Source organism: Pinus tabuliformis, chromosome 2_2, assembly GCF_031772625.1.
Source record: "Pinus tabuliformis cultivar Carrire ecotype Pingquan chromosome 2_2, CPIR1, whole genome shotgun sequence".
Taxonomy (NCBI): Eukaryota; Viridiplantae; Streptophyta; class Pinopsida; order Pinales; family Pinaceae; genus Pinus; species Pinus tabuliformis.
Window position 1 is genome coordinate 742,395,128 of NC_142300.1, and position 18,648 is coordinate 742,413,775.

The following is an 18,648-nucleotide window of genomic DNA, read 5'->3' on the forward strand; positions in this document are numbered from 1 at the left end:
AGCAACCACACCTTTCTTATTATGGATAAAGCTTGAGAAAGGAAAATATAGCATTGGTTAATTGCACATTATATCATCATCTTATGGGGATTCTTCTTTATCTCCCTCACTCCCATCCTGATCTGTCATGTGTCATGAGAATTCTCTAGATACATGCAAGAGACACATGAGTTACACTAGAAACCTACCAAGCACATCATTCGATATGTCCACGACACAATCACATACGGGATTCATGATGTGACAAACTATTCTTTGGATGTCATTGGGTTCACAGATTTAAATTGGGATCTTGATCACAAATCCACCTTTGGTTATGTACTTAGTTTGGGATCTCAGGCAATTTGTTAGACAAGCAAGAAGCAGGATGTGATTCCTTTGTCATCAACAAAGGTTGGGTATAGAGGAGAAGTAAATATCACTATTCAGGAGATTTGGCTACAAAATTCTTTTCTGAGCTTTGTGTCAATGCCTATCATCTAATTGTCATATGGTGTGATAATGAGAGTACACTAAAGTTTTGAAAAGATCTAGTGCAATGACAATGAACCAAACATATCAATATTCACATGCACTTCCTCAGAGAATTGATTCATGATGGGATCATTGATGTGTAGTATTGTCCCAATTCTGAGTAGACTACAAACATCTTCACCAAGACATTCACACAGCATAACTCTCAATTTCTTCCAGATCAGCTCTAGGTGAAGGACATGACTGTCTAGCAGTTGTCTTTACTCTACATTTTTCATTTTATTTTGGGGTGGGGTTTTCTTCCCACTTGATTTCCCCTCTTTCCTCTTTTCATGCATTGTACTTGGGTACCAAAAATGGCCTTGTCGCTAGGACTTATTCATTTTGCAACATACTCACCTAAGTTATGCTTAATGTGGGGTGTTGGTGTACATGCACTTAGTTAGCCTTAATTAACTTTGGTTAAATTCTAGTTTTTGCATGTGATGCGCACTTAGTGTAATTAAATCTAGTGCTCACATTTGGTGTGGCTTGAATTTAGTTAGTTAACTCTAGTGCTTACATGTGCACATTAACATAACATAAAACACACTTAGCTTTAGTTAATTTTAATTAGCCTTACTCATTGCATGTACAACTTAGCTTAACTTAATTGCTTTATGGATTGATTCTCAAATCAATATTGAAAAATTGAATTCATCCTTTATTCGAATTTTCCTTTTCAATTTTTACAATTTTTTGCAATTATTCTTCATATAAATCCTTATATGTTATCTAATCATTTTAGATAACCAACTTCCGCATCAGACTATAAGATATGAAGATAGATATACTTAATTGATTTCTTTTTCTCATGCAATTTGATTGAGGTAAGCCGTTGCCCCTTGAACATTCGCATATATTGGTCAAACCAACAATTAATATTCACAGCTCGGTCCTATGAATTGAATTTCTACTATTTGTTTTTCTTTGGGGATGTTGGTTGATATACCAATTCGCAATACAAAAGCAATTCAAAAAAACCCAACTTGCAGCTAATCTAACCTCCCTTTCAAATTCGATAACAGCAATTCGTCCTGGACTTTTAATGTTCTTCGGATTTTACAAGTACCGGCAATTATTAAAAGAAAAAATTCAATAATAACAGAAATTTAGTCTGGACTCGCTTGAATCCATTAATTCTTTGGTTTGATATGAACCTTTAATTTGTGATGCAATGATGAAAGCAACTTATTAACGTTTTCAATTAAACCACAAGTAGGTGTGTATTACCGTTTTCAATTGAAAAGTAGGTGAGTGTGATAAAAGAACTGAAATGTTGGATGGTCACCCAAAAAGGAAAGAGGATTCAAATTGCCTAGAAACATTGCCATGATTAAGGAAAAAATGAAACGAATTATCTGGCCCACTTCCCACTACGATTCAATGTGGTTATAGATAAGATAAACCTAAACTTTTGTTCATTAAATAATAATTGTGAGAAGTATGGACTGATCAGAACATTGTAAGATTAAAACTTTTTGATTAATCATAATGTTATATTATCATAACTTTCTATTAAATGGACATATAATGTTTTTATTTCAAATATTATGCTTATATTTAATATGGAAAAAAAATTAGTTATCATTATTTAGTAAGAAATTGTGATTAAATTTATGAAATTATTTGTATTTCATAAATGAAAATTTGTATTATTATTATTATTATTTAATCCCATTTTTTTCAATATTGAGATTTAAATTTCGAACTGTGTGGAAAAAATAGTCTCTTTTGCTTACTTAAATTTGCCAAGAATATCTACATTCATCATCTATTTAACCTATATAACTGAATTAATTTAAATGCATCCAATAAAATAATTTTGAACACTGTAAATTCATCTATTTAACCTATATAACTGAATTAGTTTAAACGCATCCACTAAAATATTTTTAACATTGTAAATTCTAACCAAGGCTGTAGTATAAATAAACTTTTGTCTAAATCTCCCTAAAAAGCTATCATTATAACTAACCCACGAGATTATTCACCCCTGTAATAAGGAAAGTATAGATTTAGGGTCTGGGAATTGACCCCTGTATAGATTTAGGGATCTGGGAATTGACCCCTGTATAGATTTAGGGCTCCAAGAATCTTATTCCTCCAAATCTCATCCGTTTATATTGCTTTTCTTCAGCCAACGATTTCAGAAGGCTAATTAAAGGAATCGTTAAATAAGGACTCGTAAGTTTATTGGTGGACACCTACGGCCAAAGTGAGTTAATTATTTCTCTTTATGAAAATTAAATTTAAGAAAACATAAACACACTTCCAGATCCATGAGAAAACCTCTAATTCGAAGTAACACGTTCTCAAACCCACAAAACTAGTTTAAACGTGAACTACTGCTTTTAATTTTTATCCCGCAAGCAAATAAACCCAAATATCCTTTAACATGAGCATAACCCAAATATTCTTTAACATGAGCATAATTTAATTGTAAAATTGGGCAATGCAACAGAAATAAGTGAGGTAAAACAGTGAAGCAATTCAGTTGAATTTGCTTGTGTTTATCAGATTTGCTGAATTTCCTACCATGTTATGAATGAAAGTATTCTTCATATATATTAGCAGTAGATTAGAGGAAGGAAGAGCTAGGGATGACTGAGAATAGTTTTCTTTATATCACAATTTCAAAAAAAAAGAGTAACACGTTCTCAAACCCACACAACTACCCTAAACGTTAACTACTGGTTTTACTTTTTATCCCCAAAGCAAATAAACCCAAATATCCTTTAACATCAGCATAATTTAATTGTAAAATTGGGAAATGCAACAGCAATAAGTGAAGTAATAGAGTGAAGCAGTTGAGTAGAATTTGCTTCTGTTTATCAGATTTCCTGAATTTGCTACCAAGTTATGAATGACAACATTCTTTATATTCATCGGTCGATCCATCCGTGAAGTCTAAATTCGTCATCATAGAAACATTTCAGTTTTTAATTCATGGGAATGCAATGAATCAACGTCCTGGTTGAAAATTCACACATACATCAAATATGGATTTCAAACACTCTCCCTTAGTCGATTCGAATGGAGACTTCACATTCATCTGAATAGGTCGAGGATTCACATTATTTAATTTTTCAACCTCGTTAGGGTTTAGATTTAGCCTGCGAGCTAGAACGTCCACTGTAATTTCGGCCATATATTCGTGTTGAAGTGCGTCTTCAATGCTGATTCTTTTGTTAGGATTAAAAACAAGCATTTTCTCTAACAAATCGACAGCGCTTTTATCCGAAATATGCTGAAATATATCCCTCAGAGGACGCGAAGGGGTACGAGGCAAATTTGTTTTGACAAACAAGATCCCAGCTTCAGTATCGATGAAGTCCAAGAGCTCGTCGTCATCTTGGGGTGGAGGAACTGTCTCGGCAATCCTAACTATATTGGTTATGTCATCCTTGTCATTTAAGAAACCCAAGGAATTTGGTCTATCCAGCAACAAGTCTGCAAAAATGCAACCCAACGACCATATGTCAACAGCTGGGCCGTAACTGGACTGATCACTAATATTGCTGAGAAAGAGCTCAGGCGGTCTGTAGGGCGCAGTGACGACCTTTTGAGTCATTTCAGGTTCGGCTATTCGAGCCAGACCAAAGTCACATAATTTTATTCTTTTGTCCTCGTTCACCAGGATGTTGCCGGGCTTCAAATCTCGGTGAAGAACATTGACAGAGTGCAAGTACTGAACAGCTCTGAGTATCTGGCAAGTAAAACAAATGAGCAATTAGTATTCGCCATACTGATAAAAAAATTAGTTTAAACGCCGATTTTTTCACTCCAGGTGACTTTATCATCCAATATTTAGACACATTTCGCTAGATTCCCTAACTACAATGAGAATGATTAATGTTCTCATGAGTTTTATACAAGCAAGCAGTTGAAAACTGCGCAATGCAGGATATGTAGGATATAAGATTACATTTCTATTTATTTATATTTATATTTATATAAATATAAATATAAAATATATTACTGTTCTTATTAGTTTTATATCAACAATCAATTCAAAATTACAAAATTTACCAAATAAGATTAATTTATATATATATATATATATATATATAGATATATATATACACAATAATAAATATATTTTTATTTTATATAAAAAATTATATTTGTTGTAATAATTTAAAGAATAAAAATATTTATTTATATTTTAGATAATGTTAAAATGAAAATGAACATTATTAAAATAGGAGTTAATTACGATCATTTTTATAATAAGATTAGATATTGGTTAGTTCTCTAATTACTACAAGATGAAAGAGTTTATCATTTTTACTATACAAAGAAGCCTAGGGTATAAGATTACATTTATATTTATATTTAATATTTTAGGATATAAGATTAGAGATATTATTATTCTCATTAATTTTATGCCAACAATCATTTTAAAGTTACAAAATGTAGCACATAAGATTATATATATCTATATATATATATAAATAATAAATATCTTTTTATTCTATATAAAAAAATATATTTGTTGTAATAATTTAAAGAATAAAAAATATCTATTTATAGTTTAGATACTGTTAAAATGAAAATGGACATTGTTAGAATAGCAGTTAATGACGATAATTTTCATAATGAAATTGGACATTGGTTAATTCCCTAAATACTACAAGATGAAAGAGTTTATCCCTTTTACTTTTACTATATCAGTTAATGACCATAATTTTCATAATGAAATTGGACATTGGTTAATTCCCTAAATACTATAAGATGAAAGAGTTTATCGCTTTTACTTTTACTATACAAAGTGGCGAGATTAAAAACACTCTCTTAGATTATTGATGCTATACCACATCTATTTTTCAAAATATTTGTCACACTATCAATCTTATTGACCTTTTAACTTAGAAATACTTTTTAAACATATAAATAAAATGTTAAGAAATTCCAAATAATCTATTACCTTACCTTTCTAAAAACTAATAAACCATATAAACTTTAATGGATGTTATTCTTCTTCATCGTTACTAAATTATACACAATGTGGTCATATTGATAGAGTGAAATTGCATGGATAATTGCATGGATATTATTATTCTTGATCATCATCACTAAAATATGTAATGTGATTTTGTTTGTTGAGATTGAAGTTGCATAGATAGATTATATGGTCGAAGTGTAGTAATATATTTATATATAGAAGTAAGGCAACTATCTTATTAAAAAGGAGTTGCATAATCACGTGGTGAAAATCTCTCTTCCTACTCGGAAACTAGACTAGAGATTAAACTTTAAGGTGTTGAGGTTGTGTAGCCTTCTACCATGAGATAAGAAAGACAATATAAATTTTCGGCTATACATCATTGGGGATGCATTCCCTGAACAACAAAAAGACAAAAACGCAAAAGTGGAGGGTTGCATTGAAGCAATTAACCAGAGTTGTTCTACCTGGGAGCTTTGATGGGGTGCATCTCCAGTTCCCTAAAGATGGCTGGAACGACATTTGGCGACTAGGATGTTGAGCTTTTAGTCTCAGTGTTTTAGATTCTCTGCCATCTCTGCTAGCCTCTGGGCATTGTCTTGCCGGGCTTGGTTGACATCAAGAAGAATCTGTCGAGGCAATATTTTGGTATGACAATATACATTGGTGGCATGCATATATCTTGAATATCTAGACTGACTTGAGATATGCACATTGCGAATCCAATGCATTGTTTTGGCTTAGATGTGGTGCTCGAGTGTGTAACAGTGCTCCTGGTGGACGACGACTTCGATTCTTTCTATTGCCTGTCTAATTATCTTTGAAATGACTTGCTCGTACTTACTCATGGAAACTCTGGCCTACGCACAAGCTCAAGACTAGGAACTGGAGACTCCTTGAGTGGTGGCTAGGGGAGAGGTGGAGGGATTACCTCTCCCTCTTCCTCTGCGAGAGGTCGATGAGTGGCTCTAAGTCATCATATGGAAAGCATATCGGCAGAGAAGGTGCTGCAAAATGAGTAACAGGGGCAGTATATGTGGATGTGTAGCAAGACGAGGCAGGGTTACAGAAATTGTGAGGAGGGGATGAAGGGAAGGTTTGTAGCTAAAAGCTAAGCCCAAGTTAATAACATGTGATTTATCAGAGATATTGAGCGGAGAGTTCAATGGGGAGGTTATAGATAGTTCGAGATGGAAATAAGGGCCAAACAGGATATACAATAATATATATACATAGATATACAAGACTGTAACACGAAGGAATCAACTAATATTCAAGATGAGGAGCTTAAAACCACATAATAGAAAGGAGAGGATTCTGGCCCTCCACTCTATGGGCTATTCATGAAGGTGAGCAAGAGCATAGTGCTGCTTGATCAAAAGTCGCCATCCAGACAACTGATCATTTGAGGGAGACTCTACATGGTGCTAATAAAAATGCCTAGTGATGTTGAGACACTTAAACTGCTGGATTCTCAGAAATCTCATTGTTCTAACATCCTAGTGCATGATTTTATACTGATTTAGTTGATCTTGTTTAAGGATATTAAAAGTCTATTGCAGCAATCTAGGGAACTCTCAAGTAGGATTTTTCATGGTGTTGGAGTACCAAGTGATCTTGGGTAGGTGGTTCAGACCATGACTTAGAGGTTCTATGTGGGCTTTTAATTCAGTTGTTGTTAATGTCTCACATAGTTCTAGTGTGTGGCCTGGTATATGACTTATGCTGGGCAGATTGATAATGATGGAATGGAGGATCTATCAATGGGTTCCATATTATTTGTGGTGCTAGATGGATGGCAAGTTCTCTCTTAAGTAATGACACTGGTTTATGATGTCATTATTGTTATGATCTAAATGTCATAACATTTAATTCCATTATCTACTTAGTGTTATAATCAATTCAGATTTACTTTACTTTAATCACACTCTAATCATTTATTGTTAATCTATTTAACTATTTTGAATATTGAAAAGATAAATCTATGCTCCATGTTTTCTCTTCATTCTTTGTTATTATATCAGATGCTAGGTCGCATTGTATCAGAGCCCGCATTGTATCAGAGCCCGCATTAACATAAGTATCTAGAGAGAGCAACCTGTCAGAGTTCGTGGACAAAAGATGCACTAAAGGCCACGGGGAAAATACAAAAGAAACTTAAATTTCGCACTGTGAAGAAAAATAAAGTGCTCAAAAAAAAAAAAAAACTTATGAAATTGTCAAAAAAAAGCTAAGATTGACGCACCGTCTGAGTTATGAAAGTGGAGTTTTACTCAAATAACCTCTTCATGAGGCGTGTACAACCTCCACACTCAAATAACCTCTTCATGAGGTGTGTAGTACATGAGGTGGAATTTAATAAAAGAAAGAAATTGTTCTTTAAGCTACTGAAATTCTCTTCCCTGGGTCCACTAAACGACAAACTATTTTTTTTTCCAAGTCCTCTTACTCCTTTTCAGAGGCTTCACAAGTTTTGTTTGAAGTTATTTTTTTATTTTAGGACGACAAAGGCTCCAATGTATGTGTTCATGGTAAATTGAAAGTGTTCCATTTTAAAAGGATTAAAGACATTCCTTCTCAAAACGATTAGTGCCACCGTTTGAAATATAAAACAATAGTGACGTCAGTTGAATATATAAAACATAGAGACCCATCAAAACATTTTTTTCCTAAAAGTTTTTTTTATTAGTGGTTCTATTTAAAAAGATTCTCATTTTAAAAGGGGTTTTGAAAAGCTTTTCATTCAAAGTTAATAAATAAATAAATTGGATTTAAAAAAAAAGAGCTTTGCTTTTTGAGATTTAGAAAAGGGATTGTGAAAAGGCAATAACATACCACTTTAAAAAATGGATTTTTCCAATATTTTGCCACAAACTCTAATTTTTTTTTTACAAAAATTAGGAGTTTTTGTTTTTAAGAATGAAGACTTTTTTGCAAGCATAAGAATGTTGGGATACCCTGTCGAACAATTATGTAGAGTTGACTGAAGAAAAATTAGGAACCATGAACAATAATCAACAAAATGTTGGTGCAAAAGTGATTAAGGACTTTTTTCTTCTTAGAGATGCATTAGAATTACATGTAAGTGAGCTTATTAAAAATCATGAGACATATGCTTATAAAAGAAGAGTCAAAACATAATCATGCATGGGATCAAGACAGAGACATTTGATTACGGAGTTTGTCCAATTTGGACTATGTCTCTCAGTCATACTCAACAGTGGGGAGGCCTTAATTTATTAAGTGGCATGAAAAGAGAAGTAAAAGTAGATTTTACATAACAACTTTATACCTCCAATATGGAAGATAGCTGACAAATGAAGAGCCCAACTCTAGAAACAAACATCATCACTGAAATGTTGGCAAAAAATCATGCAAAAATGTATGCTGAAACACCAAATTTTGATAATCGGGATTCCTACACCTCTCAAAACCTTTAGATACTTGAGGCAAGGTGCCGGCTGCCTATGAGGAGCAGGTGCTGCTACTCTGCAATGGTATTCTGAAAAATCTTGCAGTTTCTCTCCTCTTTCTCTAGCATGGATAGTCTTTTATATATGTTGTTGGTAAATCTCTCAATTCCAAGGCAGTTCTAAGACAACGACAAGTTTAGCATGCAGGTTTGTTTTCTTTAATAGGGAGGATCTCAAGTTCCACATAATACATGGCAACAAACCTCATAAATATGGAAAAACTCTTTACTGTGCACTTAACTTGACGTCCTTTTACTATTGGTATTTTTCCCATCGGCATTTCCAATTTGCGAACAAACTAAAAGCCTATACATCAGGCACCCTGTGATAATCGCAGAACCGACAAATTATTAATCTTAATATATAATATCGAGTCTCGGAGTCCATATTGTAAATCACAATTGGCGAAAACCAAAATTAGTACAACATGCAACTATTTCCCCTTTGTGAAATGTGATTGTGATATAGTAAGTTGCAACATAATTCTATGATTGCAATATATCGCATCGCAATGAGGATTGGCTTGAAGGGATGATTCTCTCACCTTCTCCTTTTGCGATGGGTGATTGCAATTTGATGGAATTGCAACCATGGCTTGCTTGGGGTCAATTTTCTTTAAGTTACGACCTCTTCCTTCTATGATCTGTGATATTGTGAGACTAATGGCCGCCTACCACTTGGCGCTTCCGCATCTGCTGAGAATGTCTACCACGTCATCTACTCCTGCAACCTATCAAAGTCAAACATAAACTTTGAATTTCTCTAACTTCTTCATATGAACTCGGATTAGAGTGTTGTTTGAATCGTTGGAATCAGGATGACATACACTTCATCTGATGCAAAGTTTATCCAAATTCCGCCACTTTGAATTTTTTATCCTTTTACCATGCCACTAGCACATTTTTGAAGATTTGAAGATATATCTAGATCAATCATCCCCATTGACAAACTTTTGGTTCTCCAAAAGAATTAAAATAATCGGCAACCATTATGTACATTGTCTGCACCACAAGTGTCCTAACAGGACCATTCTTCCTTCTCCTTCACCTTTGTTCTTCAGAGCCATAAGCGATGAGATGACACATCCATCCCCTGCAAACCTGTAGTGCAATAGCCTTGGAAATTCATGCTTAATTCTATGATCGATAATGAGGCAATTATCCCATATTTGCCACAAGTTTATAATACATACTATGTGGTCAAGTTTCCATAAAAATAGGAAACAATACCCGAGCTATCAATACAAGGCTAAACATCATTGTTACTTCAACAAGTGATGTAAAATACATCAACACTGCAACACATGATTTACAAAATAAGGACAAACACCATTGCTTCTTTAACAAGTGATGGAAAATGCATCATCATTGCAACATATGATATATAAAGATAAGGCCAAACATCATTGCTGCTACAACAAGTGATGGAAAACACATCATCACTTTTACAGTTTAACACACAACACATGATTTTAAAAACAAAGCCATGATATTCTATCACACCTAGAAAAACCATATTTCACCTTCAAACCAAATGGGTCGTCTCCCTGTGGTGCACTTGTTGGTCGAACAAATTTTTCACCTAGTTCCTCTGCACAGACACTTTATCCTTACAACGCTGCTCTGGAGGGAGCCTCCGAAATGTGGCTCTTTGATGACCACCTTTGTTGCAATGACTACAATAAGTATTCTTCCTCCTAATATTCTTTACCTTATTCTTTGCCTGTTGTTGATAGGGTCTTTCATGTCACATCCTCTTTCATGCTGCTATTCTCCTCTATCACTCAACAAACACATGGTTATGCAATCTACAAAAACTACATGTTCTTCTATGCCATGATTTTTGTTCATTATTAATAATATGGTTGCAATCAAAATGAACATTAGAATATCGAGACTTGTTATAACTTTCCTATTGGACTCTTGTACGATCATGGGAACAAGAGATTGCCTCAACTCTTTTTTCTGCAATGCATACTTTAGTAGCTTGATGTATCCCCATCATCCTCTTTCCTCGATGGGTTCAACAATGTCATGGAATCTTCTAACACCTTTTAGCATTGTCCTTCAGTGTACACCAAACTGTAAATTGAGGTTTTCCATCAACCTCCAATGACTTAGTTATGCCTTGGCCATTAACACCAAGTTCTTTTCCTGTCGCAAAATTGGTAAGGAGTCTCATGCTTGTCCCTGTAATGGGTATCTCCACACTCCAACAAAAATTATATTATGTGAAGATGAAATTGAGGATAAATTAATATCTTTTACATCCACAGTTGATTTGGAGATAATTGGTGAGGTTCTGTCATCATCTATCGTTGCTGGTCTGCTGGTTGTTTTAGCGCATTCACCAATCTCCTTCATGACATGCCTAAGTTGTGTATGTCGGAGCAATTCCGCTACTTTGATGGGGTTTATGGTGCCTTGGCCATTAATGTCATGGCCTTTCCCATTATACCCCATTCTATTTAACAATTTGGAGTCGATACCTGTGGTATGTTCTTCAAAAGCAACAAATCATTATCAAGAAAAATACACGAAGTTGAAGAATTTCTCTTTACCTCACAGGAGTTACACTGCAACTTTTCCAAAGCCTCATCCTTAGCATGTAGTTAAGGTAGAAATCTTTATATGTCCTCTTTCTCTTCCCGTAGTAACCTCTTTAATTTGACATTCTCTTCTTGAAGCCTATGGTTAATATTCTCATTCGAAGGATGAGAAGACGAGGAAGGCGGTGAATAAGATGCATAAGAATCGAAAGATGTGGATGAAGCATCGCTTTCAGATCTTCCTTTCTCCTCCTCTCTTATTTTCTCATAAACGCCATACATGTTGGCCACCATTCAGGACATCGTCAAGAAGGCTTTATGCATTTCTTTATCAACCTCCATAGCTGCACATTGGACCATTCAGGAATGCAATATCATATCAGCAAAAAAACACTTCTCTTCCCAATGCACTTCAAATACTACCATGTCTCCTCTTCATAGCACACATCCTTTGAATCTTGTTTCGAGTTAGTGTATTCTTTCAAATCACATCAACTAAGACCTTCTCTGATACCACTGGATCCAAGATTTAGATTTTTTTTCTTATAGATGCATCAAAATTACATGTAACTGAGCTTATTAAAATTCATGGAACATAAGCTTATAAATGAAGATTAAAAGCATAATCATGCATGAGATCAAGACACAAAGATTTGATTACAGAGTTTGTCAAATTTGGACTACGTCTTCGGGCTTGGCTCAACGGTGGGGAAGCCCTCATTTATTAAGTGGAATGAAAAGAGAATTTTTTTTTTTTTTCACTTCTGTTTCACGGATACCCGGGTCAATGGGTAACCGCTACATCCAGGGTTGTTCAACACTGAGTGGACGCACCCGAAGGCATCAACACCCCTTGAACTATTTACTGACCTAACCCCAAGAGCTTTCGGGATTCGACCTTGTGACCTCCCATTGGCGAGGCACTTGATTTGACCGATTGAGCTAACTCTTGGGGTTGAAAAGAGAATTAAGTATAAGTATATTTTCCATAACACCCTTATACCTACAATATATAAAATAGTTGAAAACTGGAGAGCCCAAGATTAGAAATAGAGACCATCAATGAAATCCTGGCAAAACATCGTGCAGAAACGCCTACCCGAACACCCAATTTTGATAATCGGGCTTCCTGCACCTCTAGGAACCTTTATATACTTGAGGCAAGGTTCCAGCCACCTACCAGGAGCAGGTGTCACTGCTTTGTAATGGTATTCTAAGAAATCCTAGAACTACTCTCCTCTTTCTTCAATGCACATAGTCCTTTATATATGTTGCCAGTAAATCTCTCAATTCCTCTGTAATTCTAAACCAACGACAAGTTCAACAAGCAGGTCTATTTTCTTTAATATAAAGTATCTCGAGTTCAACATAATATGTAGCAACAAACCTCATAGATATGGAAAAACTATTAACCACGCGTTTAAGCCAATAGCCTTTTTCTATCGATATTTTTCCCATTGGTATTTCCAATCGATAGATATACTAAAATCCCATACATAAGATGCCCTCCGATAATTGTGGACTCAAAAAAATATTAACCACAATATATATTTTATTGGGTCCGAGAGTCCATATCAGAAATCACAATTGGCGGAAACCAAAATTAGTACAACATTAAAGTGCTTACCCTTTGTCAAACACGATTGTGATATTGAAAATTACAACACAATTATGTGAATTTGATATATCGCATCGCAACCAGGACTTGCTTCGGGGGCTAATTCTTTCACCTTCTCCTTTTGCGATAAGTGATTGTGATTTGATCGCATCTCAAATATGGCTTGGTTTGGGTTGATCTTCTTTATGTCATGACCTCTTCCTTCTATGATTTGTGATATGCAGGACCAATGGGAGCCTACCAATTGGTGCTTCCCCCATTCGCTGAGAGTTTTTGCCATGCCACCTCCTCCTCCCACCTATCCAAGTCAAATATAAACTTTGACTTTCTATAACTTATTCATATGAGCTCCGATTTGAGTGTCGTTTGCACCGTTGGAATCTGGATGATGAGGACTTTGATAAAATCATAAGTTTATCCAATTTTTTCCACTTTGAAGTTTTGAGCCTTTTACCATGCCATTGGTACTTTCTGAAGATCCATCTTGATTAAGAACTAAGAAAGAAAGAGCACACAATCAAATTTTGGATATAAAACTCAGTTGATCACACTATCTTTCAAAAGATAACCAACACATTAACAACAAAAGAACCTTGTCATATTTTAAAAGTTGCGTATCAAGGTAATGATACATTGAAAACTATTATATTTTAGACATTGAAAGAATAATTCGAAACCCTAAAGATAATTGATAGAGAGAATTTCGATCAGTTAATGACTAGATTCATGGGAAGAGTCAATGAGACCCATTGGTGAAACAATTACATATCAGAAGATTGTTGGAAAATTGCTTCAAATCATGCCAAAGAAATATGACATTATTGTAAAAAACATTCTATAATCGAAGGATTTTATAACTTTCTCAATAGAAAAGTTGATAGGATAGCTCCTTGCACATGTAACAAGGCTCAACTTCATAGAAGATTCCATGGAAGAAGCCTTCAAAGAACATATCTCTCTTGGTAGACAAAAAGGGAGAGGATATAGAGGTGGCAAAAAGTGAGGCATGGGCCAAGGAAGAGGCAGAGCAGAATATCATCGTGCCGTAGAGAAATGGAGACCTTCCTAAAACCAAGCACAGAGAAGAAGAACTTGGAACAAATCTAATCTTCAATGCTATCACTGCAAAAAATTTGGGCATTATTAACATGAATGAAAAAATAAAAAATCACATTAATAAAGAGGTGGTGCCCATCTCTCCAAAAATGAAGGAGAATGCTTTGAGACAATGTTTCTTTCTTGCGATATTTCTATAAACACTAACAACAACGACCTTTGGTTGTTGGCTAATGGTTGCAGAAAACGTATGACAGGTAACAAAAATATTCTCTTATCTTGATGCTTCCATAACATCAAAAAATACTCTTGGAGATCATTCTTGGATTAAATATGAAGGGAAAGGTATTGTCCCTATTCTTACCAAACGTAATCAACACAAATATATACCTGATGGTTATTATCTTCCAAATTTGAATCCCAGCCTCATTAGTATAGTTCAATTGATAGAACATGGTTATGATCTAATATTTCAATGGAACACATGTTATATCTATGACAAAATTCCCAATAGAAGACTGCTAGTATTTTTCAAAAATGAAGAATTGAATCCTAGCCTCATTAGTGTAGTTCAATTGAAATAACATGGTTATGATCTAATATTTCAAGGGAACACATGTTATATCTATGACAAACTTCCCAATAGAGGACTGATAGTATTTTTTTTAAACAAAGAATAAGATTTTTTCTTTGACTCTTAGAAGTCGAAATATTTCATAGTCTTTTGCACACAACGTGTCAAGAATAGACGAGTCTTAGCTATGGAATTCTACATATGGGCATATTTCACTTTAAAGTTTAATTCTGCTTCAGAAACATTCTATGGGAATTGGTCTCCCTATTCTGAACAAAATATATTGTAACTGTGAAATTTGTATTCTAGCAAAGCATAAAAGAGATATATTTCCCACATCTTCCTCTAGAGAAAAAGAGATGTTAGAGCTAGTCCATACATATATATGTGTCGGAATGTAGACACAGTCAATTTTGAATAGTCTTTAATTTCTAATCTTCATTAATGTTTAGAGTAGGAATATACATGTTTATTTTCTGAAAAATAAATCAGATACAAGGTTTAAAGAATTCAAAGAGAAAAAAAAGATCAGAGTGGAAGTCCTTTAAAATTTCTCTATTCAAAAAAAGGAGGAGAATACAATTCTAATGAATTTAAATATTTTTATCATTAACAAGAAACAATCATGCAAAAAACAACAAGATATACTCCAATGCAGAATGGAGTAGTAGAAAGGAAACGTTAGTCAATCATGAACCACACGAGCTTAACTTAATGAAACCTTGACCTATCACATGCATTCGTGGCATATTAAACAATACCCTTAATTTGAATACATATTGCAAAATACCCCTAAAAATAACATTATTTAACACCCTACCAATACAAACCCAAGACACCTTCCAAATTTTAAAAACCCCTACTTCCACTGGATATTGTAGGTATCCATTTTTTTATTAACATTTTTTATACTCCTTTATATTTTTTCATTAACTTTGAGCTCCATTTTTTTATATCTACCAATATAAAAATCCTTTACCCCCTATATATCCCCTAATTTATTATGCCATTTCTTCCTCAACATATATCGCTGATATGAACCCACATGGTATGGTATTTCTCCCGTAGTGACACCCCTATGTCATGAACATGGCTAGATATATGCTTCATGAGAAGTTGTGAAATGGTTACTGGGCTAAAGAAGTTTCAACTCCAGTCTATGTTCTCAATAGATATCTAACAGCCACTGTCCAAGATACAGTACCTCAAGAAGCTTGGGATAGTAAATAGGTAAAATTTAGAATTTTTGGATCAATAGTATTTGCACATGTTCCTGAGCATCTAAAAAACGAGCTTGATGATAGAAGTGAAAAATTTATTTTCATATGCTATAGTGAGTAGTCAAAGGCCTATAGACATACAATCCAGTTACCAGGAGTTTCATTTTAAGAAGAGATGTTAAATTTTTTGAAAATAAATCCTGGTCTGATTAGATTGATGAAGCTTCAAATAAACCTTTTTATCCACCACAACTACCTAAATTTCAGGTTCAAGAAGAGTCATAACAACACATCCTCAAGCATTGAATCCAACAATGATTCAACATCTTCAAAAAATAATAAAAAACAAGAAGCATCAGAGAAATATATGAGGAGCATGAGTTTGATCAACAGAATATGTTTTCCTTTCTTTCATCTCAACCAACACATTTTTAATAAGCAATTAAATAAAAACATTGGGTTGATGGAAAGAATCAAGAAATTGCTACCATAGGGAAGAACTATAATTAGCTGATCTCCCAAGAGACAAAACAAAAATTGGTGTAAAATCAGTATATAAGATCAAGCTAAATGAAAAAGGAAAAATTGAGAAACATAATGCAAGGGGGTTTCCAACGATTCTCAAAATAGATTGATGTCAACTATAGTGAAGACTTTGCTCCATTAGCAAGGAGATACTGTTAGAACTATTTTACCCACAATAACTCAACACAAATGGAAGGTATATAAACTTGTTGTGAAATATGTTTTTTAAGTGGTATATTGCAAGAAAAAGTTTATGTGGAGCAACCTCATGGTTTTGAAGTTCTAGGACTAGAGCATAAGGTATAGAGATTGAAGAAAGCCTTGTCTGGCATGAAACAAGCTCCAAGATCTTGGTATAGTCACATCGACACCATTCTCATCAAAATTATTTTTTACGCAAGCAGATGAGCCAACATTGTATACCAAAACTCATAAAGGTAAAATTCTCATTGTTTTCCTTTATGTAGATGATATTCTTTAGACAGGACATGTGATGCTGGAAGAATTCAAAGAAGCAATGCAAACATAGTTTCAAATGATAGATCTAGGGTCATGAAATAATTTTTAGGACATGAAATTCAACAATTTTATAATGGAATTTTTGCTGGTTAACAAAAGTATGCCACTGACATCCTCCAAAAATTCAGAATGATCAATTGAAAAGCATGTGATACATCGATTTCTATAGGCATCAAGACGATCAAAGAAGATGTAGCATCACCAGTTGATCCCACATTCTAAAAACATCTAGCTGGTAGTTTATTGTATGTCACTACATCTAAACATGATATCGTGTTTGCTGCTAGTTTTATGTACAAGTTTATTCACTCATCTAAGATTTATCATTAGAGGGTTGCAAAAAGGATCTTAAGATATATTGTAGAAACCTTACACTATGGTTTGTTCTATACATATTCTGGAAATTGTTCACTTTCAAGTTATATAGACAACGATTATGCATGAAATTTATAAGATCACAAAAGTACCTCAGGCTATGATTTTCATCTTGGAACCAATCTCATCTCATGGGAATATAAGAAACAATCAATCATTTCAATATCTCCGTAGAGGCAGAGTATGTAGTTGTAATTTCAGGAGCCTGTCAAGCAATGCGCCTGAGAATATTATGGAAAGATATTTCAAATTTTCAAAAGGAGCCAACTCTTATTTAGTGTGATAACAATTATGCAATTTATTTATGAAAAAATCATGTCTTCCACAAAAAAAGAAATCACATTGACACACGTTTTCTTTTCATCCATGAGCTTGTCAATGATGGAGACATCTTACTTTCTTTTTGCGGTTCCAAAGACCAACTTGTAGATATTTTCACGAAGCCATTGGGAGAGAATATATTTGAATTTCAAAGAGCAAAATTAGGAGTTTGAGATTAGGAGCCAATTTTGAAATAATAATCTCATTGTCTGCTAGGGGTCATCAAATTTAATTCCATTCTCTCTTAGGTGTCACAGTCAGTTCATATTTACTTTAGTTTAGTCAAGTTTCACTCGAGTCATTTATTGTTGATGTTTCCTATGTAATCTATTTAACTATTTTGAATATTGAGAAGAGAAATATCTAATCCATGTTTTCTCTTCATTATTTGTCAATTATATGGGGTGGATCTGGTGTTGTACACTCACTTTCAGGAGACAAGTTTTCTTATACCTGCTTCTGATATTGGGAATGAAAATATTTAGGGAGCTTCTAATGCTAGATTCAATGCAGCGGTCAATCTCTTAAGTTTAGATCATGGTTGGCTAGTTGGTATGCTAATTTATTTGCTTCTCGGCGAAAATAAGAAAAATGAAGGCTTTGGGTATGAGTAAAGAGTTTAGCTGCTATGAATTGAGCTTCTAGTCTCTAGCTATTGGTTGGTTCAGATGCAGTTGTGCCACATTGAATTCTTTGAACTATGTTCATAACTAATTTTGTGAATCCCCTTATGATGAGTTTGGCATAGCGATTATATATGGTAATAAGGAGACCTCACAAAACAACCCATATTTCTACTATATTTTTGGTATTGTTATCTATTTTTCCTGAATAAATATCAATTATTGGACCATTTGAGTTGTGGAAAAATCCTCCATAGATTGTAGGTACTAGATTTCCTATGGATTCTCCATAAAAAATGAGTTTGGTGAAGTCTATGGGATTGGATGATCAAGAG